General features: G+C 45.0%; 1 pseudogene; it reads right to left on the minus strand.

The window, feature by feature from the left end:
* Positions 1–1,600: 1,600 nt before the first annotated feature.
* LOC125359774 lies at positions 1,601–12,096 on the minus strand (annotated as a pseudogene).
* Positions 12,097–24,815: the final 12,719 nt, after the last annotated feature.

The following is a 24,815-nucleotide window of genomic DNA, read 5'->3' on the forward strand; positions in this document are numbered from 1 at the left end:
AATATTCCCACCTGTGTATCACATCTTATTTGAAAAAGGCAATCTTTTCAAATGTAATTTAGGTATTACTGTCAGAACACTATCATCATCTGGTAAGTATAAAGTCATTTCGAACAGACAGAGAAGATGGTGATAGAGGCAGCACTTGGAGTGATGCTTCTACAAGCCAGGAATGACTGGCAGCCACCAGAAGTGGGGAGAAAGACACAGAATGAGCTCTACCTCACATCCTCCAGGAGAAATCTACCCTGATGACAACTTAATTTCAGATTTCTGGCCTCCAGAATTGGCATCTCCAGATCATGTAACCCTAAGCCTAAGTCTCCCTGGAATGGGAGCCAGGACTCCACAAAACATACATAAACTGGTTCCCATTAATCCTTGCAGAAGTAAGAGGAAGTGTTAAGGCTAGTAGTGATGGTAGTGACTGTCCATCTTGTAACCACTAGCCTCAAAGCACTTGGCAGATTATATTTTCCCAGAACTTGTAGAACTAGCCACTTTGAGTGCCCTTGTTCAGCACCCTTCCCCCTGGGCTTCCTATCTGACTTCCTCTCTGCCATCAGCCATGGGGATGGAAGTGTTTCTGGAAGTGGAGAGCTAGTTCTTTTGCTTATATTCTAGATACTTCAACAGTCACTTCTAGTCTATTCTCTTTGCCAACTGCTGGTATGGTTTCTGTATGAAGACCGAACTTAGACCTATGCCAATGCCAAGGCTAGGTATTCTAGGCTCTTCAGCTTGGTTTTTGCATGGCCTGTGCTGGCCTATTGTGGTAAAGGAAGGAGGGAGAGATTTGAGGTAGAATAGAGACTCAAGAAGGGAGGAGTGGGAGAGAAGGTGGTAGCAAAGGAGATAGAGGAGAAATGAGAGAACAGAAGGGAAGGAGGAAAAAGTAAAGGGAGATGAAGCAGAGAGGCAGAAGAAGAGAAACAACCAAGATGATGAAGAGAGAGAAGAGGGAGGACAGGCATTTATTGTATAACTACTGTGTGTCTGAGCTGTATGTTTTACATATGCCTCCAAAAAATAACCCTATGGTGTGCTCATTAGTTCATAGTTTTACTCACTGGGACGAGATACAACAGAGTGTTACTTTCTCAGTCCTGGAGACTGGAAATGTGAGATCAAGGACTTGCAGGGTTGGGTTTTTTTCTGAGGCCACGCTCCTTGGCTGGTAGCTGGCATCTCTCTGAGCCCTCACAGGGTCTTTCCTTTGTGTCTGGGTTAGTGTCCTGATCTCTTCTGATAAAAATAACCTGTTAGAGTCCACCTCAATCAAATTCAGCTGATCTTATTTTCCTCTTTAAAGGCCCCACCTCCAAATACAGCCATATTCAGAAGTCCTGGTGGTTAGGATTTTAGGATATGAATTTTGGATTAGGGCACAGTTCAGGCCCTGATTTATAGCCCTGGTTTTCAAAATTTTTATTTTCTGGTGCCAGTACTAGGACTTGAACTTGGGGCCTGAGCACTGTCCCTTAGCTTTTTTGCTTAAGGCTGGCACTCTGTCACTTGAGCCACACCCCCACTTCCAGCTTTTTGCTGGTTAATTGGAGATATAAGTTTCATGGACTTTTCTCCCTGGGCTGGCTTTGAACCTTGATCATCATATAGCTACTCCCAAGTATCTAGGATTATAGGTATGAGCCACCAGTGCCTGGCCCCTTTTACGTAAGAATATAATAAATATTAGCAAGAGGCAGACATGAAGAGAAGTTGCTGCTCTCTTCTAAGCATCCCAGGAGTCCTCAGGGGAAGTCAGAGCCCACCCAGGTGGGGAGCCAGTGTCTTCCTGAGTCTCTCTGGCTACTGGGCAGAGGGTCAAGGGACTAGGATCATGGGTCCAGAGGCAGAAAAATGGCCGTAGGGGGCCAGAAAAGGACAGGATAGAGAATTTATAAGCCAGGGAAGCATGGGTCACATTGTAGAAGGAGATCTCCCCTGCATCACAGTCCAGGAAAACTCCCACCTTCTGGAAGGGTTCAGGAGGATGGAGGCGAGTCCTGGGGTAAGAGAGAGCCCGGAATCTCTTCTTATAAAACTCTACTGCCCAGAGGCCATGCCTGGGGGACTTGGGGATTCTTCCTTCCCGACCTAAACTCTCCAGACATATACCCAAAATCCAGGCCTTCCTGCTCCCCACCTCAACTTCCCAGTAGTATCTTCCTGTCCAGAATCGCTCTTGGGCCAGGACACAGGGATCCTGGTCAAATCTCCTGGGGTTAGGAGGCAGTTCCTGTTCAAAGAGCAGCCACTTCACACTTTTCTGGTCCTCAGACACCATGAGTTTGGAGTTTGCAGTGTCCTGATCCAGGGATGGGCTCACTGTGGAAAAACGAAAGCATCAGGCCTCTGTGTCCCCACCTGGGTTACAGAACCCACCGTTTGTCCCCAATCAGGATGTGCCTACCATATCTCTAGGAACCTCTTACTATCTACATGTTCTGTGTCTGGAACCCATCCAAATAGCTTTTCTCCAAGTAGGGGGCAAGCGAGACTGACACTGAGCCACTTCGAGTTCTGGGTGTGAGCGGCAGAGACAGAGGCAGAGAGATACTGAGAGACACAAGCTGAGAGATAGAAGAGATATAGTGAGAGACAGAGACAGGAAGGTTGAGAGGCAGACTGAGTCCAAGAAATTGAGACAGAGCTATTCAGTGACAGACTAAGACAAACAGAAATACTTGGTCAGAAGCTGGTCACCAATGGCTCACACCTAGAATCCTAGCTATTTAGGAGATTGAGGTTAAGAAGATCATAATCTGAGGCCAGCCTAGGAAGAAAAGTTCTTTGAGACTTTGTTTCTAAAATAACCAGCAAAAAGCAGAGCTGGTAGAGCTACCGGCTAAGCAAGCAAAATCCATTGAACACACATCCTTGAGTTCAAACACCAGTACTGCAAAAAAGAAAAGAGCCAGGTACCGGTGGCTCATGTTTATAATCCTAGTTACTCTGGAGGCTGAGATTTGAGGATCAGTGCCATTCTAGACAGAAAAAAATGGAGGTGTGGTTGAAAACCCCAGTACTAGCACAAAAGGAAGGAAGGAAGGAAGGAAGGAAGGAAGGAAGGAAGGAAGGAAGGAAGGAAGGAAGGAAGGAAGGAAGGAGACAAGAAAAGAAAAAGGTAAATATTTCAGAGACAGAGACAGTGACTGACGAAAGCAGATAGGACCATGCAGACATAATGTGTTCCTGGGCTACCCAGCAGCTCTAGAGTTAACAGTTTCATGTGCAAAACTCTAAGAAGATTCCAGCCCCAGAGATAGAGACAAACGTCTTGTGGAACAGGCCACATTAGCAAGAAAGCTCTTTGTTCCTCACACTCCTGATCCATCTTTCTACTATATGTGGTCCAGCTTCTTGCCTGACATCTCCTTCTGTAATTATTCTCAGCACTGGAGTCAGCGGCCCTCTTTTGCTTCTCAACTTCTGCATGCTGTTGCTTGCTTGGGCTTTTGATGACATTCCTGAAAATTCATCATTTCCTGAAACTGCATCTTCATTAGCTTGGCTTAATAGGAGCCACCATCTTCTGTTATCAAAAGCCCATATGTCATCCAAAAATCTTCATCCTGAAGGGGAACCCTGCTTCCTTTTGCCCTCCAGCAGGTGCTGTTTGCTTCTGGTGTTTATTCTCACATTTCTCCCTGTCTGCCCAGTGATGACCCTTCTCTGTTGAGTCTGGGCAGTGCGGTGGGATCACTCATGTGTCATCTTCTCTGTGATTATACATAAATTTTCTATTTCATTCCTCACTGAAGAATTAGCTAACTCCTCGTATTTCCTCCCATTCCAGATTCTTATCATTTAAGAATTATGAATTTATGCTTCTTGACTGTCAGTGGCTCACACTTGGAATCCTAGCTACTCAGAGGCTGATATCTGAGAACTGAAGTTCAAAGCTAGCCCAGGCAGACAAAACTGAGAATCTCTTATTTCCAATAAGCAAGCAAAATTCTGGAATTGGAGTTATGGCTCAAATGATAGCATGCCAACCTTGAGCAAAATAAGCCAAGCAATAACATATGGCCCTGAGTGCAAGCCCCACTACTAGTGTACACACACACACACACACACACACACACACACACACACACAGAAAGTACATATTGTCATTTAAAAATGTCATTCCAGGGTTGGGAATGTGGCCTAGTGGTAGAGTGCTTGCCTAGCATGTATGTAGCCCTGCGTTCGATTCCTCAGCACCACATATATAGAAAAAGCCAGAAGTGGCGCTGTGGCTCAAGTGGCAGAGTGCTAGCCTTGAGCAAAAAGAAGCCAGGGACAGTGCTAAGGCCCTGAGTCCAAGCCCCAGGACTGGCCAAAAAAAAGCTCAAAGTGTTGCTGTGGCTCAAGTGATAGAGTACTAGCCTTGAGCAAAAAGAAGTCAGGGACAGTGCCCACGCCCTGCGTTCAAGCCCCAGGACTAGCAAAAAACAAACAATAAAAAAAAACCCATCATTCTGAAGTTTCCCAACACATAGCAAATGGTAAGCATTTGAGGACATGTGAATGTTAATTACACTGTAGACATGAGTAGTCATACTATATGATATGTACATATTATGCGCAATTATGATATGTACCACATATATGTAGTTATATATCAATTGGACATCACTTAACTTACAAAAGTGGCCAAAATTGTGTTAAAAATACATATAACACCTTCCATATACATAATGAAATGATCAAACCCATAAACTTAATATTGATACAATAGTATTTAGTAATGATTATACATCTACAGAGCTAATTCAGATTTGCCAAGTGTCCTTCCTAGCACTCCACCTGCAGTTTCTCAAACACTGCCAGTGTTGCATTTCCTGACATCTGGCTCCCTTTCCCAAGCAGTTCTTCTCTACACTTCATGCCAATGAGAATATGTCCACAGGTGGAAAGCTACCCACATGTCCACCATGCATAAGAGCACCCTCCAGTCTCCTCACACCTCTTTCATCTCTTCCACATGCAGGATAGTGGCTTTTACAGCCTTTTGCTGCCTTCCTCTCTGAGTCTCAGAAATAAAGAAGGAACTAAGGCTTTCCAGAGAAATTAAAATTTGACTTTTACTAGGATTTGGTATTTGATACCACATTACTGTTCTCTGGAATAGACAAATATCTCATCAACACACGTGAACAGACATGTATGTACCCTACCTGGACACATACACACACTTGTGCACACACATACAGTCATGCACTCACATCTACCCCTGCACATGTGTATATACACACTCATGCACACATACAACTCTAACAGCACACACACACACTTGAACATACTCTCACATGCATGCACACATGCGTATACATACATATGCACACACATATATGTTCAGATTGCAAAGATATATCCATGGACCCCCCACACATATGCATGGACAGCTATGTGCAGAAACACATGCATACAACTCAAAGACATACATACACACATGTTCACACATGTGCATACAAAATGAGCAACAGAAAGCCAGAGAGGTTCTGGATTTGTCTCCTGGTGGCTCTAATCCATCTATCTGTCTTTTACTTTCCCTTTGAGTAACTCTGTACTGTTCTTTCTCCTCATCCTCTTCCTTTACTCCTTCATACTGAGGTTTGAGTTATGGCCTTGCACTTGCTAAGCAAGTTATCTCTCACTTGTGCCTAGACTTTTCTTCTTTTTTTTTTTTCCATCATACATGAGTACATGACGGGGCAAAAGCAAAATCTGTATGCAGTGCCCTTCCTTGTTTCATGTTAGACCAGCTCTTGTTTCAAGGTCCCTAGTAGAAGCACCCTGCCCTTTCATCCCTGCCAGATGCATTGAGGTCTGAAGAGAACTGGGTCAGGGTGAAACTGGCTAGCCATGCAAAGGCTCCAGGTCTCTGGTCACAGCCCCACCTGTTCTTGAGGTTACTTTTTTCCTAACTGGCAATGGCACATGAAGATGTGATATTGTGGCGTTCCACCCAGACTCCACAGCTGGCATCTCCCAGGCTAGAGCTTTGCTGTGGTTTGAACATAATTTGAGGATGTCCCCAATGTTTAAAAGTTGGAAGTTTGATCCTCATAATAGGGATGAAAGGTGCTGGGACTTCTTAGAGACGGGGCCTCTTCAAGCAAGGTATATTGCTAATAAGGACATCAGCCCAGAAGAGATTAGTGTACTTCTCTCAGAACTCTGGTTAGCTACCATGAGTGAGTTGTTATAAAGGGAGAGCCTCTTACTGCCTATCTTGTTATGTGGTCTCTCATACATGCTCCCACCATGATGTCATCTGTCATGATGTGATGCAGCTAAGAGACCCTCATCAGAGGCCAAAACAATCAGGTCAACTGGTTTTTAGCCTTTAGAATTAAGTTAAATCAACCTTTAAAAAATACATTACCCAGCTTCAGATATTTGGTTACAATAATAGAAAAAGTACCAGTATGGGGTTCAAACAGATTTATTCAAGCAGAAGGCCAATCAACCTGCCCAGAATTATCTAGTGAAGAATAACCAACCAATAGATTGCTCAGAAATAAAGGGTTCTCACTGGATAGATGTTAATTGGCCAGTTCTACACCCAAACTCACCACTGGACATCCCTCTGTCTTGAAGGATATAAAGGTAAAGTCTCAGCTCAGGGCTTGGCATCCAGGTCTGTAGTTTGAGGGCGCAGAACCTGTCTTATATCCTACTCACCATGGAATGGCTTTGCCTCAGCCTCGTTGGTTTGCTGCTGCTGATCCTTTGATCCTTGCTCTGCCTCTTCTTCCAGCTGTGCTCTATGCTCTCCTCTCTGACTTTTTTTTAAAGAGACAGATGATTCCAGCTATCACAAGTCCCAGTGAAATGTAGGTCAAAGGCAGAACTAATCTCCATTCCATAAGCAGATACCTGGAGAAGGAAGCTAAAGACATCAAAAGAGGAGCAAGTGAGAGAGTATCTTTTTGTCTTAGTACATACACACTACAATAAGGACAGATTGAAAGACATAATGTTTACAAAGTAGTCTGAAAGGGTTCAGAAAAGCATAGAAATATTGGAATGTATAGTACTATATTCTGAATATTTATGTCCCATCTCCATAATTCACATATTGAAATCCTAACCCATAAGATGGGAGATTAGGAAGTGGGGTCTTTGGGCTGTGATATAGTCATGTGGGGTGGAGCCTCATAGATGGGACTGGAGCTCTTATAAAAGGGATCTCAATTCATCCATTTATACATGATTCCCCAAGAGCAGTCATATTTACAAAGTAGGACACTAATGTATATCATACTTCATTAGTTTTTCAGTTGGGTAAATACAAAAGGTGAGACAATCAATGTTTTCCTCCAGAAATTTGGAATTAGGACTAAGTAGTTATGGTTAATCTCTATGCTATGGCTTAGGTATGTTTTATCTCCTCCAAGATCCATTTATGAATATGAGTCATGTTCCTCAATGTAACAGTAGTAAGTAAAGAAGCCTTTTCATGTAATTAAGCTGATAAAAAGAATTTGTGTATTTCTTGATAAGCTTGATTAATTGTTTGGGGAATAAGTTAGTTCTCATTTGAGGAAGTTGTGAGAAAATAAATGGCTCCCTTGTCCCCTCAAAAAAGGTGGGGGGAATCTCAGAGAGCTCTATGTAAGGATGTAGTGAAAGAGTTATCTATGAATCAGGAAGCAGCCCTCACCAGACACAGTATCTGCTACTCCTTTACCTTGACTTTGCCCTTGGACTTCTACCATCTAGTACTGATGTCTGTGAGTTAATCGCCACCCAGACTAAAGTATGTGTTGCAGCATCAGAATGGACTAGGACAGTTGGGTAGAGAGACTATAAGGACTATATATCTACTGTCTCTGATCTTTTTTGTTAAAGTCTAGAACTCTACCATTTGAACCACAATTACCTGTCCAGGCTGCAATCCTCAGAGCTCAGCCTCTTGAGCAGCTGGAACTAAAAGCATAAGCCACCAGTGCCCAACTTTGGTTCAGGATTTTTATACTGGGGAAAGTAATATATTCCCCATATCTCCAATTCCTACATGAATATTTAATTCCTGTTCAAGTCCAGGCTACTGCCAGGTGCTGGTGGCTCACACCTGTTATTCTAGCTACTCAGAAGGCTGAGATCTGGGGATCACTGTTCGAAGCCATCCCAGGGCAGAGAAGTCCCCACGACATTCTTTTTTTTTTTTTTTTTTTTTCAAATTTTTATTATCAAACTGATGTACAGAGAGGTTACAGTTTCATACATTAGGCATTGGATACATTACTTGCACTGTTTGTTACCTCATCCCTCATACTCCCCTACCCCCCCCCCACGACATTCTTATCTCCAGTGAACCACTCAAAAATTGGAAGTGGGGCTGTGGCTCAAAATGGTAGAGCTTTAGCTTTGAGCAAAAGAGCTTAGAGACAGTGCCCAGGCCCTGAGTTCAAAGCCACATGGCTGATAAAAAACACCCCTCCCTCTAATCTATTGTATATTTTTAAGAGCAAAGTAAGTCCAGAAAAATCAATATTGAAGCACTTGTTCTTCCTCCAGACATGTAAACTTCTCTGGGAATGTTCCTGCATCCCTATCTCTATCCTACTTCAGAAATCAGTATCCAAATGGGAGAAAAATGAGGGCGGGGGTAACAAGTTTGACAAGAAATGGACTCACTACTTTATATATGTAACTGTAACCCCTCTGTACATAAAAAATTTTTATGTACAGTAAAATGACAATAAAATTTTTTTAAAGGAAAGAAATCAGTATCCAAACCGTGTGTCACCCTGAGTCCCCATCAGGGTTGTCTGTGGACAAGGACCAGCCAACCATCCCCTGCTGTTTCAAGCTGCACAATAATCTCCAATGTCCCAGGAGTCCAGCGCCATGGGCACCTATGCTCTGTGATTTTGAAAACAGAATGGAACAAAATACTCACAGGATAGGTGTCTCTCAGCTACCTTACTCTCAGAGAGGAGAGGGTTGGAGATGGAACAAGTCAGACCCTCTGTAGCCCCGTCCTGAGGGGTATCCTGGACACCACAACAAAGAGGCTTGTGGTGGCTGAGACTGAGAAGTGGGTCACAGCAGGTATTGTCTGTCGTCTGAGGTCCCTCCACTCCACCCGGGGCTGTGGGTACCAGCCTGCTGAGGTGCACTCTGCCCAGACACCTTTGTCCTGATTATCGATCACTCAGATTTGAGGAGCTGAGCCCAGTCCTGCAGAAAGAGACATCAATCAGCTCAAATCTTTGTAACCATAGCTGCTTCCATTTAAAGGACCAGAAAGTTTAAAGTTTTTCAGAAGGTACTAACAATGTGTGTGTGTATATGTGTGTGTGTGTGTGTGTGCATGCATGCATGCGTGCGAGCGTGCATGTGTTCCAGTCCTAGGGCTTGAACTCAGGGACTAGGCACTTTCCCTGAGCTTTTGTGCTCAAGGCTATTGATCTACCACTTGAGCCACATCTCTGCTTCTGGCTTTTTGCTGGTGAATTGGAGATAAGAGTCTCACAGAGTTTTCTGGCCAGGCAGGCTTTGAACTGTAATCCTCAGATCTCAGCCTTCTAAGTACCTAGGATTACCAGGCGTGAGCCACCAGTGCCCAGTGTGGTGTTAACAAATTTTCACCAACTGTGTATCATGCCTAATAAGCATGGCTCTAGTACAGTACCTTTATCATCCAGATGAAATAAAACAAATCAGGAAAACTTCAGGAAGGTTGATTGAATTTCCTATTACATACTAATTGAACATGGGTGATAGAAAAGAACCAGATAAGTGTGACCAAAGTTCTCCAGCTTTAGAGCTCTGGGCCACAAAGCCACAGTCTGGATTGGAGTTGATGATGTGAGAGAAACCCTGGGTGGACCAGAAGACTTCTGCGTGGGTCCTCACCTGCCACCTTCAGCCACAAGGTGGCGTTGCTGTAAGGTGTGTGTTCCTTGAAAAGGCAGTACTAGGTCCCATTATCAAACACCATGACATTGTGTATTCTCACAGAGGCATCACCCTACTCCACGTTGTCACTCACAAAAGTTGTCCTTCCCCAATACTGCACCATCTGCTCTCCATCTACATCTCCCCCATTCTTGTGCACATGCACAGCTGGGGAAGGCTGCTTCCTGTACCATCTCAGCTCCATACCCTTGGCACTGATGTTGGGGGACAGTCTGCATGGCAACTCTATGTCTTCCCCTACTATTGCCAGAAGAGAGTCTTGAAGTCCAAGGACATAGAAATCGGCTTTCCCTTAGAGAGACAAATCCAAAGGAATTGGGTTAGGCCATGCATAGGAAGATAGGTACCCCAACCTCTTGTTCCATCTTTGCCTTAGAGGGTATGAGGTTTCCCCGAGCCCTGTGGGAGCCTTCAGCTCATCTCAGCTTTTGGCATGTCCCTCCTCAGCTGGACACCACTGAGGGGCGGGGGTGAGGAGGCTGTCTTACCGTATCCAGTGGGCAGGATCTGCAGGAAGAGGAGCGTAACTAAGCAGATTGGCAGAGAGGCGTCTCCACAGTGTGGCTTTGCCATTTCTATTGGAAACACAGACCCATGCAGGATGGTATATACTTCAGATATGGTGGGAGAGAAGGTACCACCAGGAGTCTCTAATAGGAGTAAAGGAAAAAATGACCTTGAGCGAGAAAAAGCATTCTCAAGTTACTAATTGTAGCAAAGAGAGAAGCCTGCTACCAGAGATGGCATTCTTCCACAGCCCACAAAACTCTGTGTGGACATCCTTGGCTGGGGTTTGTTTTCTCACCTGCTCATGTAAGGGTTTTCACCAGTCTCTAGCTTTTATATTTATAAAACACCAATATGCTAGGGAGACAACCCAAGCTCTAGAAAAGAGTGGCTGGAACTACACCAACAGAGTCCCTACATGTCCACTGCTTTCCTGAGAAGATTTACACAATGTACAATGTGGAGGGGACCAGTCCCTTCCTGGACCATGCCCAGATGGGCATGTGAAGACACTCAGTAGTTTGTTTTTTTTTTTTTTGGCCAGTCCTGGGCCTTGGACTCAGGGCCTGAGCACTGTCCCTGGCTTCTTCCCGCTCAAGGCTAGCACTCTGCCACTTGAGCCACAGCGCCGCTTCTGGCCATTTTCTGCATATGTGGTGCTGGGGAATCAAACCTAGGGCCTCGTGTATCCGAGGCAGGCACTCTTGCCACTAGGCTATATCCCCAGCCCCTACTCAGTAGTTTTGAATAGTTATCACACTTTCTGTTGAGGGCTGTTAGCCAGAGGGAGGAGATTCTTCTTGGGGGGGAGCTTCACGTGGACTGGCATTAATGTGAACAAATAAAGAGTTACATTGGCAAAGATTTTTGCCACCTTTGATTCTTCTCTCTTGGGAAAGCCTGTGGGGGTCTCCCTGTCTCTTGGGCATGAAGAAAGAGTAAAGAGAGGTAAAACATCAGTGATTTCTGTTAAAGTAGAAAATACGTACCTCACTCTGAGTCCAAAGGCCAGCTTCCCAGGAAAATGCTGGTGACTTTAAGTGAATCTATTTATTTCTATGCAATTTATAGGCAGGACGTAATCCAGATGAACCATACCATCTCCAGGCAGTAATATAGGAAGGGAACCTAGAAACCAGCTCTCTAGGTTTTAGAGACTCCTCCTTGCTTGCAAAAATAACCAACTCTGACTTTTTGGTGGTTGTAACAGAAAGAAACGTTTCCTAAGAGGTGTGTTCCACAGTGCTGAGGGCCATGGATAAAGCTGCTGGTAGAGGAGATAAGAGAAGAGAAGATTAAGTGAGGTGTCTCAGGGGAGGATAGCAGCAGGGCTAGTTTGGGGCCTTTAGGGGTCCCAGTGCTGGGAGCCCAGCCAAACATATATGCTGAGGGATTCAGATTATTGAGAAACCTTCAGGGCAGCCAATCTGGGTCCAGTTCCTTTCAGAAAGGTGTTAGGGTAGTGTTGAAACTAGCCCACTTATAGCTTTGTCCTTGGAAACTCCCATTCAGAAATACAGGCCATCCCCTTTCTTATTTCCTTTCTCTCCCCAGCCACACTAGGATCTGAGGAGTCTGTTCTTTTGGAAGCCTCAGTTGGCTCTTAGAACCATCACCTTGTTTCTCTGCATCTGAATGAGGCACTGGACCTGGCCAGTGCCAGTCCTGGGGCTTGAACTCAGGGCCTAGATGCTGTTTCTGGACTTCTTTGCTCAAGGCTCTACCACTTGAGCCACCACTCCTCTCCCAGATTTTTAGTAGTTAATTGAAGCTGAGAATCTTATGTACTTTTCTGCTTGGGCTGGCTTTAAACCACGATCCTCAGATCTCGGCTTTCTGAGTAACTAGGATGAGCATGAACCATTGGTGCCTGGCTATTCCTCTCTTTTATTGACTCAGATTTGGATATCTTTGGGACAGTGGAGTGTGTCATTTAATTCAGCAGATAGGTACAGGATTCCTCATGCTCTACTCTGTGCAGAGCTGTTAAGAAAATCCAACCGCTAAATCCTCCCTGCCTTCCTGCTCATGAGACATTTCCCTTGATGAGCAAGTTATTTCCCTCCCACTCCTGTTTTTTTTTTACTTAAATGTAAGAATTATGCCTGCTTCTCTACATCATCGTGTGAATTGCTTTAACTTGGCTCCACCTAAAACTAAATCACATGTCCTTAGGAATTGGGAAAGGAGGATTTAGGTTTTACCAATCTAGAGCCAGTGCCCACATAACCACAATAGGAAGAGTATGGAAGTTCCTTAAATAAAATACAAATAAACTAGGTTGGACTCCGGTGGCTCATAATCTTAGCTACTCAAGAGGATGACATCATCTAAAGATTGAGGTTTGAAGCCAGTCTAGACAGAAAACTCTGTAGGACTTTTTTTTACCTCCAGTTAACCAACAAAAAGCCAGAGTAGAAATGTGGCTCAAGTGATAGAGGGCCAGATTTGACCAAATAAGCCAAGAGAGAGCTGGATACTCTGAGTTCAAGCCCCAGTATTGACACAACACGAAAAATAAGTAAAACTAGAACTACTGAGCCAGTGCCAGTGGCTCAAGCCTATAATCCTATCTGTTCAAGAGGCTGAGATCTGAGGATGGTGGTTCAAAGCTAGATCAGGAAGGAAAGTCTGTGAGATTCTTACCTCCAATTAACCACCAAAAAGAGAGAAATGGAGTTGTGGCTCAAGTGGTATAGCATTAACCCTGAACAACAAAGCTCAGAGACAGCACCCAGGTCCTGAGTTCAAGCTGGTACAAAAACAAAGCAAAACTAGAAATACCATATGATCCAGCAGTCCCATTCTTGAATATGTCTGTGTTCAAAGGGAGTGAAAGCAGGGTGCTGGTGGCTCATGCCAGTAAGCCTAGCTACTCAGGAAGCTGAGATCTGAGGATCATGGTTCTTATCTCCAAGAAATTACACTAAAAAGCTGGAAGTGTTGCTGTGGCTCAAGTGTTAGAGCACTTGCTTCAAGGACAGTGCCCAGAGACAGCTCAGAGATCAAGCCCTAGACTTAGCAAAAAATAAAAAAATAAAATAAAAAACCAGCATGGTACATAAGTACAGTTGAATGTGAATCTGCCACAGAGAAGAATGTATTTCTATCATTGGCAACAAAATGAATGGAAGTGGAGAACATTGTGTTAGGTGAAAAAATCAGGCACCCCAGACAAGAACCACATAGTCCCAAAATGTAGAAGCTAAAATGTTAACTCCAGTGCTCCAGGTTGTTAGGTCTTTAAAGTAGGTAGCCAGTAAAGGAGAACGCCATGCGGTATATCTAGGGCAGGGGCAAGGGGTGTGGCCAGGTGGATTAGGATGTGACCTCAGGGAAAGGGGAGGTAACTGCCTCCAGGTCTGCAGGCTACCCAGGTAACTGGGTGGAGACTTAATGAGGTAGGGGCATCTACATGGAGCCCTCAGGGAGAGGACCTACCTAACACAGGTGTCATGGTTAATATCCAGAGGTGAGTCTTCAACTCCTATTTCTTGCAGAAGAAGAAGGAAATGTTTTTTTTTTCCTCTTTTTTCCATTTCTTTTTACTTTTGTTGTGCCAAGTTGCAAGACCACCCCCAAGAAGACCACCGAGATTCAGACACTCCGAAATGCAAAAGCAAGGCAAGGCTTTATTTAACGAGCTGCCGACTCGGGCCTCGTCCTACCCACCGACACAGCGGAGGTTAGGAGGAAGCCCCGAGCTGTGATTACACAGGGCTTATAAAGGCAAAGAACAAGGTTACAACAATCAGCTGTGCAAGCAAGATTAGAACACAGGTACAAATCTAATTGGCTCAGGGTTCGATTCTAAAATGGGGTTCACGTGGTGGGGCCTGACTTCAAAGTCTGGCACCTCATTTCCCCCTTTTTCTTTTTGGTACCTTGGGAGCCAATCATGGCTCCATTCTGTCCATTTCAATGGCTTGCATGTCTAGGGGATGATATAGAGGTAAGGCATGGGCCAGTAGGGCCCAATGTACTAACCAAAGGGCCTGTCACCATTTCTTACAAGAATAGTCTCTGTACCTCTGTTTTGCATGCCTCTAGTTTATCCTGCCTCATCTTCACAAAAACAACTCTGGTCCCTTGATTTTAAAGGGGGGCTGATGGGTGAAGATCATCCATCTTCTGTAACTTCTTCAGGCTGACTCAGGGGCGTAGACCTTACCTAGCCAGGAACCTATAACCTTAGTCTCAGTCTAACTTTTTTTTCTTGAGGCAAAGGCAAAGCGGCTGAGTTGGGTGCTTGGAGACCTCCCATGTTCCATCACGGTAGTTGTCATCCAGGGCAAAGGGGTCAGCTGGCCTGGCGTGGAAGCAATGAACCCAAGTGGCGATGCTGTCTAGGGTCCCTTCCACCGTGGTTAATCTGTTGATTGAGGGCATTGGCAAGCTGACAGGCCTTTAACAGATCTCAATAAGGACACAACACAATCTCAGGTCTACAAGCTTTCTTTCCTCAGAGTCCTCCTCTTGTAGAGTTAACTGGGTTGGGGAGTATGGAGTGGGAAACATTTCCTCCTCCGTGCTTCCTCCCTATGTCAAAGCTCCCTCAATTTCCTCAAAGGTGGACCATTCTGACTTGCACAGGGTGATCCACTTTTCCTTTTTAAGGGCCACACCTTGGTTCTGTGCTATCTCCTTAACCTCCCTCCAGTGAGCTAGGATCAAGTCTAGGGGGCTAGATGGAGGTCCTCAAGATAGAACATTATCCATAGCTCTGATCAGAAGTTCAGTCCAAAAGGCTACAAAAAACAAAACAATAAAAAAGGAGGAAAACACACAGACCTGAGAACAAGAAAAGCTACGAGTTGCAGATCTCCCAAGCTGGCCCACAACCTCCTACAAGGGTGCAGAAGGAATGGACCCGAGTTGGCCCACAACCTCCTGCAAGAAGGAGTGGACCCGAGTTGGCCCACAACCTCCTGCAAGGGTGCAGAAGGAGTGGACCCGAGTTGGCCCACAACCTCCTGCAAGAGTGCAGAAGGAGTGGACCCGAGTTACGAGTTGGAGATCTCCCAAGTTGGCCCACAACCTTCTGCCAGGGTACAGGAGGAGTGGACCCAAGTTGGCCCACAACCTCCTGCCAGATAAGCAGAAGGAGCAGACCCAAGTACAAGGTGGGCGGGTTGAGTCTCGTTTAGGAGGCCCTCCTGGTCAGTTCCGGCCAAAAACCAAACTGACTCGTGCCCTTCAAGTATAAGCAAAAGCAAAACAGACAGACAAATTACAGGACAAGACAAATGAACAGCACTGTTTTCTTACCTTCGGAGTCTGGGATCTCGGGGTCTCTGGGGCTATCCCGGACGAGCCCCCAAATGTTGTGCCAAGTTGCAAGACCACCCCCAAGAAGACCACCGAGATTCAGACACTCCGAAATGCAAAAGCAAGGCAAGGCTTTATTTAACGAGCTGCCGACTCGGGCCTCGTCCTACCCACCGACACAGCGGAGGTTAGGAGGAAGCCCCGAGCTGTGATTACACAGGGCTTATAAAGGCAAAGAACAAGGTTACAACAATCAGCTGTGCAAGCAAGATTAGAACACAGGTACAAATCTAATTGGCTCAGGGTTCGATTCTAAAATGGGGTTCACGTGGTGGGGCCTGACTTCAAAGTCTGGCACCTCATTTGAAGTCAGGCCCCATCACGTGAACCCCATTTTAGAATCGAACCCTGAGCCAATCAGATTTGTACCTGTGTTCTAATCTTGCTTGCACAGCTGATTGTTGTAACCTTGTTCTTTGCCTTTATAAGCCCTGTGTAATCACAGCTCGGGGCTTCCTCCTAACCTCCGCTGTGTCGGTGGGTAGGACGAGGCCCGAGTTGGCAGCTCGTTAAATAAAGCCTTGCCTTGCTTTTGCATTTCGGAGTGTCTGAATCTCGGTGGTCTTCTTGGGGTTGGTCTTGAAACTTGGCACAACATTTGGGGTTTCGTCCGGGATAGCCCCAGAGACCCCGAGATCCCAGACTCCGAAGGTAAGAAAACAGCACTGTTCATTTGTCTTGTCCTGTAATTTGTCTGCTTGTCTGTTTTGCTTTTGCTTATACTTGTAGGGCACGAGTCAGTTTGGTTTTTGGCCGGAACTGACCAGGAGGGCCTCCTAAACGAGACTCAACCCGCCCACCTTGTACTTGGGTCTGCTCCTTCTGCTTATATGGCAGGAGGTTGTGGACCAACTTGGGTCCACTCCTCCCGTACCCTGGCAGGAGGTTGTGGGCCAACTTGGGAGATCTCCAACTCGTAACTCGGGTCCACTCCTTCTGCACCCTTGCAGGAGGTTGTGGGCCAACTCGGGTCCACTCCTTCTTACAGGAGGTTGTGGGCCAACTCGGGTCCATTCCTTCTGCACCCTTGTAGGAGGTTGGGGGCCAGCTTGGGAGATCTCCAACTCGTAACTTTTCTTAGGCCTGTGTGTTTTCCTCCTTTTGTATTAATTGTTTTGTTTTTGTAGCCTTTTGGAAGAAATTTGGAAGTAAAATTGTCCTAAATAATTATTGCAAAGTGAGAAAAGGAGAATTATGGCTACCAAAATGTTTAATTGCCATTCCAGCTTCTTTGTAGGTTTTTTGTAACAGTTTCCAAGCAGGCCCACAGAGAAGCACAGGTGATTTCTACAAGTTTGTCAAGATCTAATACTGACCCTTAATAAGTTCCAGGTAAGAGAGCATGCTTAAAAACTACTTCTGTGTGGACCACCTTGTTGCTTATAATTGGAGTAAAGTGGCCCCTTATAAGACTCATTGATCTGAATCTGCGGTTCGAAGCCAGCCCGGGCAAAGAAAGGTCCCTGTGAGAGACTTGTCTCTAATCAGCCAGCAGAGTGCTGGGAACGGAGTGGTGTGGAGCTCAAAAGTGGTAGGGTGCTAGTCTTGAGCTGGAGAGCTGAGGGACAGCACTCAGGCCCTGAGTCCAAGTCGAAAGTCACTCCTCCTGGGACAAAAGTGATGGAGCATCCAGAGGCAGTAAGCCACTGCTTGGATGGCAGAGATGGTGTCAGATCCTAGAGTCACTACTGTTAGCCTTTCAAAAGTTAAAGCCGGGAAGTCCTAGAAGAATAGTTCATGAGCATGCCTTTCCAGTCCCCATGTCTGTCTACTGGGCAGGAATTTGCCAGTCATCTGTGATAGTGGTTAGTAAGGGTAAGTTTGTCAAATGAGAGGATAGATTAAAATCTCACCCCCCACATTTACTCAAAGCCCTGACTGGCAGTAAGAATTTTAAGCTGATACATCTGTTTAGGAAAGAAAGCTTGTAGACCTGAGATTGTGTTGTGTCCTTATTGAGATCTATTAAAGGCCTGTCAGCTTGCCAATGCCCCAATCAACAGATTAACCACGGTGGAAGGGACCCTAGACGGCATCGCCACTTGGGTTCATTGCTTCTACGCCAGGCCAGCTGACCCCTTTGCACTGGATGACAACTACCGTGATGGAACATGGGAGGTCTCCAAGCACCCAACTCAGCCGCTTTGCCTTCGTCTCAAGACTGAGACTAAGGTTATAGGTTCCTGGCTAGGTAAGGTCTACGCCCCTGAGTCAGCCTGAAGAAATTACAGAAGATGGATGATCTTCACCCATCAGCCCCCCTTTAAAACCGAGGGACCAGAGTTATTTTCAGATACTACTTTTGGCCCTACTGGCCCATGCCTTACCTCTATATCATCCCCTAGACATGCAAGCCATTGAAATGGACAGAATGGAGCCATGATTGGCTCCCAAGGTACCAAAAAGAAAAAGGGGGAAATGAGGTGCCAGACTTTGAAGTCAGGCCCCATCACGTGAACCCCATTTTAGAATCGAACCCTGAGCCAATCAGATTTGTACCTGTGTTCTAATCTTGCTTGCACAGCTGATTGTTGTAACCTTGTTCTTTGCCTTTATAAGCCCTGTGTAATCACAGCTCGGGGCTTCCTCCTAACCTCCGCTGTGTTGGTGGGTAGGACGAGGCCCGAGTTGGCAGCTCGTTAAATAAAGCCTTGCCTTGCTTTTGCATTTCGGAGTGTCTGAATCTCGGTGGTCTTCTTGGGGTTGGTCTTGAAACTTGGCACAACACTTTTTCCTGTTATACGAGCCAGAGCCTGGCTTGTTTTGGGAGTTTTATTTTAGGGCTTTGAGATATTTTAAATTAGTTAAAGGTACCAATTGTAAAACATTGGGACTGTCTTTAATGTCACTGAACTGTTTACTCTAAAATGGTTTATTTATGCCTGCTTCCTATGGCTCGGTCTATAATCCTAGCTACTCAGGAGGCTGAGATCTGAGGATCAGGTCAGCCACCCATAAAGAAAAATCCGTGAGATTGTTTTCAACTAAGTATCAAAACAAAACAAAAAACAAAGAAGGCCATAAGTGGAGCTGTGGATCAAATAGTAGAATGCCAGCCTTGAGAGAAAAAGTCAAGGGACAGCCCTCAGACCTTGAATTTAAGCCCCCATCCTGGCATACATATACACACATACACATTCATTTTATGCTAGTGAACTTTACTGCAATTTAAAAAATAAAAATAAAGTAAAAATGGAAAACAATAAGAAAAGTGTAGTAGAGAAAAAAAAGGAAAAAGTGAAGAAATAAAAACACACAAATACCCCTTTATAGATAAAATTTAAAAAAAAATTTTACTCAGAGTGGACTATTTAGTTCTTGGCACCCTCTGCCGACCTAGTCATGTAAGTACACATAACTCTCTGGGTCTTGGAGCTCCAAGCAAAGTTCCCTGTCATTCTCCTCTTCATTCATCCTCACCATTTTTGCTCTGAGGCCCTGAAGGCTCTCTTCTCTCCAAGTTTCTTCAAGATCCTTTGTAAATAGCTTAACAGTTTCCTGTAGATCCTCTTTCTGTCATACAAGTGGGACCAGGGCCCGGGAGACCACTGGAAGAACAAACCCCTATTGTCTGCTTCTCCCCTACAAGGTCTTCTTATTTACCTTGGGCTCTAGGTTGGTGTTCACAATGCTCTTGGGTCCTTCAGGCATTTGAAAGTATATGTACCCAATAAAAAATAACCTGTCTATGTCTCTTGGGAGATAAACTTGCTCCTTAAGGCTTTACCCATCTTGTGCACACTGTCCAGGCTAACAGTAGCTTGAGTTCTTGAATGTAAAAAAAATCATGAGGCTCTCTACACACATGATCAAAGGATCCCTGACGGTCAGAGCTGCCCCCAGGTACCGCCTATTTACACTCGTCAAACTTTTCAGCATGGCCACCTGTTTCCTGCTTGGAAAAGGCATTCATGGATGGCACAGTGGATACAAGCCACTGAAACTATGGGCTGGACATACCTAACCAGACAAGGGGAAGAGCTGGGACCTTGGAAGGAGTACAGACAACACCAGCAGGAGACAGAAAGGCTTTATGACAAGATGGGAGATAGGAGAAGATGGAACAGAGTAATTGACCTGAACAGAAAGAGGATCCTTATCAATGAAATGCATGGATTAAATAATTATACATCCATTGAGAAAAATCTTTGTGATAGGCCTTCAGGCTTTTGGAAATCTACTAGTAAAAATTTTAAATACTTCCACAGGTAGGCTCCCAAGCCTGTAATCTTAGCTATTCAGAAGGCTGAGATCTGAGTATCTTAGCCTAGGCAGAAAAAGAGATACCCTTACCTTCAATTAACTAGCAAAAAGCTGGAAGTGGAAGGATGGCTCAAGTGACAGAACACTAGCCTTGAGTGGTGAAAGCCAAGTAAGAAAGATAAGCCCTGAGTTCAAGTCCCAGTATCAGCACACATTAAAAAAAAAAAAAAAAACCACAATAAATCTGATAGACCACATCTGCACAACAGAATTAAGGACAAAAACTATATGGTCATCTTGATAGATTCAGAAATATATTTGATTAAATTTAACATAACTTCATCATGAAAGTGCAGAATAAGGTGGGTGCTGGTGGCTCTCACCTGTAATCCTAGCTACCCAGAAGACGGAAATCTGAGGATCATGGTTCAAAGCCAGCCCAGGGAGGAAGTCTATCAGACTCTTATCTCCAATTAATCACAGAAAAAGCCAAAAATGGAGCTGTGGCTCAAGAGCAGAATGCTAACCTGAGCAAAAGGAACTCAGACAGTACCCAGGCCCAAGAGTCCAAGCCAGAGGATCAGAAAAAAAAAAAAAGAAAGAGAAAGAAGGAAAGAAAAAAGAAAAGTAGAACAATGTAGGTACAGAAGGAATGACCATTTGAGGCAGGTTAGCTGTAGGGAAAGAATGGTGAAATCAACTTTCTTTCCTAAGTCATGCCCTGAAGATAACTGAGTTTTGTCTCCTTAAGGGTAATTAGTGGTCAGTTTAAAGTTAGGACTTCTCTCCATAATGGTAGAAAACCTCTTGGCCAGTTTTAATCAAATGGAGGCACATGTTCACTGAAAACATATGCATCATTAGTCTGACCTTTGAGAAACAAACTCCTATTTAAGGCTTCATGCATATACATTCTATTTAATATATACTTAAAATTTGGAGATGGCAACTTGATATGTGTACAGGTCCCTTTCAAATACCTGTCTTGTCGTGATCCCTCATTTCTCTAAGATCATGCCACTATTATTACTATGAACTCCTCCATACTCCCTCAAACTTAGAAACCTGAACCTTTCAACCTTATGCTTTCTCTTGAGCTACTTAGCTCAAGCCTACATTCCCTTAATGATGTACTCTTTCTCTCTCTTTCTCTTAAATTCCTTGTTTTTGTACTTTACTTCTTGTGTGTTCATGGAATTCTTTGTTGGAGACACCAAAAACCTGGAATCTTCACCTCTGATATCTGTTAGGTTTTTAAAGTAGGTAGCCGGTAAAGGAGAACGCCACGCGGTATTCAGGCAGGAAAGAAAGTTTATTACCAAACTGCTGGCCTGTGGCCAAGATGATCCATGGCCGGAGAGAAGGAAGAGAGAGAGAGAGAGAGAGACCCCCACCCAGCCCCGCCTTATATCTAGGGCAGGGGCAAGGGGTGTGGCCAGGTGGATTAGGAGGTGACCTCAGGGAAAGGGAAGGTAACTGCCTCCAGGTCTGCAGGTTACCCAGGTAACTGGGTGGAGACAATGAGGTGGGGGCATCTGCATGTAGCCCTCAGGGAGAGGACCTAACATTCCAGCCTTTTAATAGTAATGAAAAAGGACGAAGACTCTCTCTGGCTGCTTCCTGCTGGCAAGGGGCGTCAGCATTAGGGGTAAAAGGCAGAAACGTGGCCTCTCCTGGAGAAAGGCGAGCAGCAGGGTCTTTTGGTGGTAGATGCCAGTCCTTGAATGAAGCCTGGAAGAAGTCTCATGAGGCAGGGGCTGGGCAAAAAAAAATATTAAGGCAAAAGCAAAGGCTTAGGGCACAAAATTAAAAATTGAATGACTTGGCTAGTTCTTATACTCAGGCATGGACATTAGATGGACAAGCTACTATCTCTTGATCCCCCGGCTCTGATTAATTTTGAAAGGGCGAGACAAAGTGACTCCATTTATGATGCGATCATTTTCCTCTTACTCCACTCCATGATACTTGTTCCCGGAACTGGCTGAGTCCCAGTGGTCTAGGTGCTTGTTGCTGGGATGGCTTGCCCCTGTTGGCATTCACAGGATTTGAACTCAGGGCTTGGGCACTGTCCCTGAGCACTTCTGCTCGAGGCTAGTACTCTACCACTTGAGCTCCACTTCCAGCATTTTTCTGGTAAGAGATAAGTCTCTTCAGCCATGCTTCCAGCCTGGCTCTTCGCTGATTAATTGGGAGTTGGAGTTTGAGAGAGATTTTCAGCCCTGGCTGGCTTCGAACTGTAATCCAAGGAGTCTTTATCACAAAAGCCCTTTTTTATTTCCAATTAAAACAACAAGGAGACCAAGGGGACTAGAGCTTACCTGTACCTTGTCAAGAATTGACCAAATACTTGCCAGAATTCTGCAATGACAAAAACTCAGTAGATGTGATGAGTTTTAGCACAGATATATAGCTATATGGACAGACTAACAAATGCAGCAGTAGACTCTTTTGGAATTCCAATAGTAAATGACTTTTTTTTCTTTGCCCAATATTTTAAAACCATGTGGTCAATGCTAGAGAAAAGAACTTTTAGATATCTTTGCTGACAAAGCACATTGGTGGTCAAGCCTCAGTATCGGAGGTCTGTGAAAAGAGGCAGCTTTGTGAGCAAGGCACACAATGATGCTATGACTTGGGAATTTTATAAAGTAAGCAAGTAAGCAGGCAGATGAGAGAGGGAGAAAAAGGAAGAGAAAGAGAGGAAAAGAGAAAGAGAGCCTGAATATAAGTGACTTCTAACCATTTACCTCTGCAGTGGGAAAAACTGTATCTGTTTGAGTATTTCGAGCAGGCCTCATTGCACTGTCAAGAGGTGTGCTAGCAGAGTCTTCATTGCAGTGGCAAAAACTGTATCTGAGCGAGTATTTCGAGCAGGCCTCATTGTCAAGAGGCGTGCTAGCAGTGTCCCTGCTCGGGTGTGACTGTGATGCAAAAACCCAAAAAGCACGGGAGGGAGGCGCCTGGTGAGTGAATGAGCTTACCGGGCAGAAGCGGCGGACGGAGCGGCAGAGAACCCGAGCAGCAGCAGTTTCAATCACCAGGGTAGACAAGTGGTGTGGAGGTGGAGGTGGATGTGGAGGCCAGCAATGGTATTAGTGAAAAGTGCCGCGTGGCTACTCGCAGCAGTTCGGTTTGCGGAAAAAGGGCCGTCAGGACTGGGCATACTCCCAGAAAAAGGAGAAAAATAGATGGGAATTCCGCCTGTCCTGACTCTTAAGCCCTTCCCGAGTCTCGGCACCATATATGTTAGGTTTTTAAAGCAGGTAGCCGGTAAAGGAGAACGCCACGCGGTATTCAGGCAGGAAAGAAAGTTTATTACCGAACTGCTGGCCTGTGGCCAAGATGATCCATGGCCGGAGAGAAGGAAGAGAGAGAGAGAGAGAGCCCCCCACCCAGCCCCGCCTTATATCTAGGGCAGGGGCAAGGGGTGTGGCCAGGTGGATTAGGAGGTGACCTCAAGGAAAGGGAAGGTAACTGCTTCCAGGTCTGCAGGTTACCCAGGTAACTGGGTGGAGACAATGAGGTGGGGGCATCTGCATGTAGCCCTCTGGGAGAGGACCTAACAATATCATCCACTGATAACACCTCAATATAATAAAGGCTACTATGACCTTAGTCAACAGCTAAGATTATACTGAATTTGAAAAAGTTGAAAGGTCTTTCTTCAATATCGAGAACAAGAAAACATTGCCCACTTTCATTTTTTCATAGGTGTTACTACTGGTACTTGAACTCATGACCTCATGCTCTTGCTTAGTTTTTTCAATCAAGGCTGTTGCTCTACCACTTGAGAGGCATCTCCATGTCCAGCTTTCTGCTGATGTTAATTGGAGATAAGAGTCTCTTGGATTTGTCTGTCTGAACTGACTTCAAACTGTCATCCTCAGATCTCAGCTTCCTGATTAGGTAGGATCATAGGTAGGAGCTACTCATGCACTGTTACCACTTTTTTTTTTTGCCAGTCCTGGGTCTTGAACTCAGGGCCTGAGCAGTGTCCCTGGCTTTTTGCTCAAGGCTAGCACTGTACCACTTGAGTGTCAGCACCACTTGTGGCTTTTTCTGTTTATGTGGTGCTGAGAAATTGAATCCAGGGCTTCATGTATACAAAGCAAACACTCTACCATTAAGCCACATTCCCAGCCCTCTATTACCACTGTTTTGTTTTTCTTTTTTTAAGGAACTAATCTTGGAGTTTTTATTAGAGTACTAGCAGTGTGCAGGCAGCCAGTTGTTACAAAGGGCTGCAGCCCACAAAAACACTTAATATCAGGAAACAGGCTAGAAAGGGAAGAAAAAACAAAAACCATACCAACAAACCAATTCAGCTCCAATGGAGAGCTGACTTGGGATGCCATGGTGTCAGGAAACAGGACACAGGATGCAAACACGGAAACTTATGGCATGGTGTCCCGTTACCACTTTTTTTGTTTTTTTTTTTTGCCAGTCCTGTGGCTTGGACTCAGGGTCTGAGTACTGTCCCTGGCTTCTTTTGCTCAAGGCTAGCACTATGCCACTTGAGTCACAGCGCCACTTCTGGCTATTTTCTGTATATGTGGTGCTGGGGAATTGAACCCAGGGCTTCATGTATACGAGGCAAGTACTCTTGCCATATCCCCAGCCCCCGTTACCACTTTTTAAAAATAAAATATATTGGTTAAAGTACAGTGCAAAGCAATCAGCCAAGAGAACAAAATAAAAGATACATAAGTTACAAGTTGACAGTGTAGATGACATGATCTTATATGCAGAAAACTCCATCAAAACTTGTTTGGACAATTGTAGACCCCAAACTGCACTGGCTTTGTGTGGTAGCCATGAAGACCATGGATGTATCCTGTACCCTCTCTTCACCC

The sequence above is a fragment of the Perognathus longimembris genome, chromosome 11 (genome assembly GCF_023159225.1).
Source record: "Perognathus longimembris pacificus isolate PPM17 chromosome 11, ASM2315922v1, whole genome shotgun sequence".
Lineage (NCBI taxonomy): Eukaryota > Metazoa > Chordata > Mammalia > Rodentia > Heteromyidae > Perognathus > Perognathus longimembris.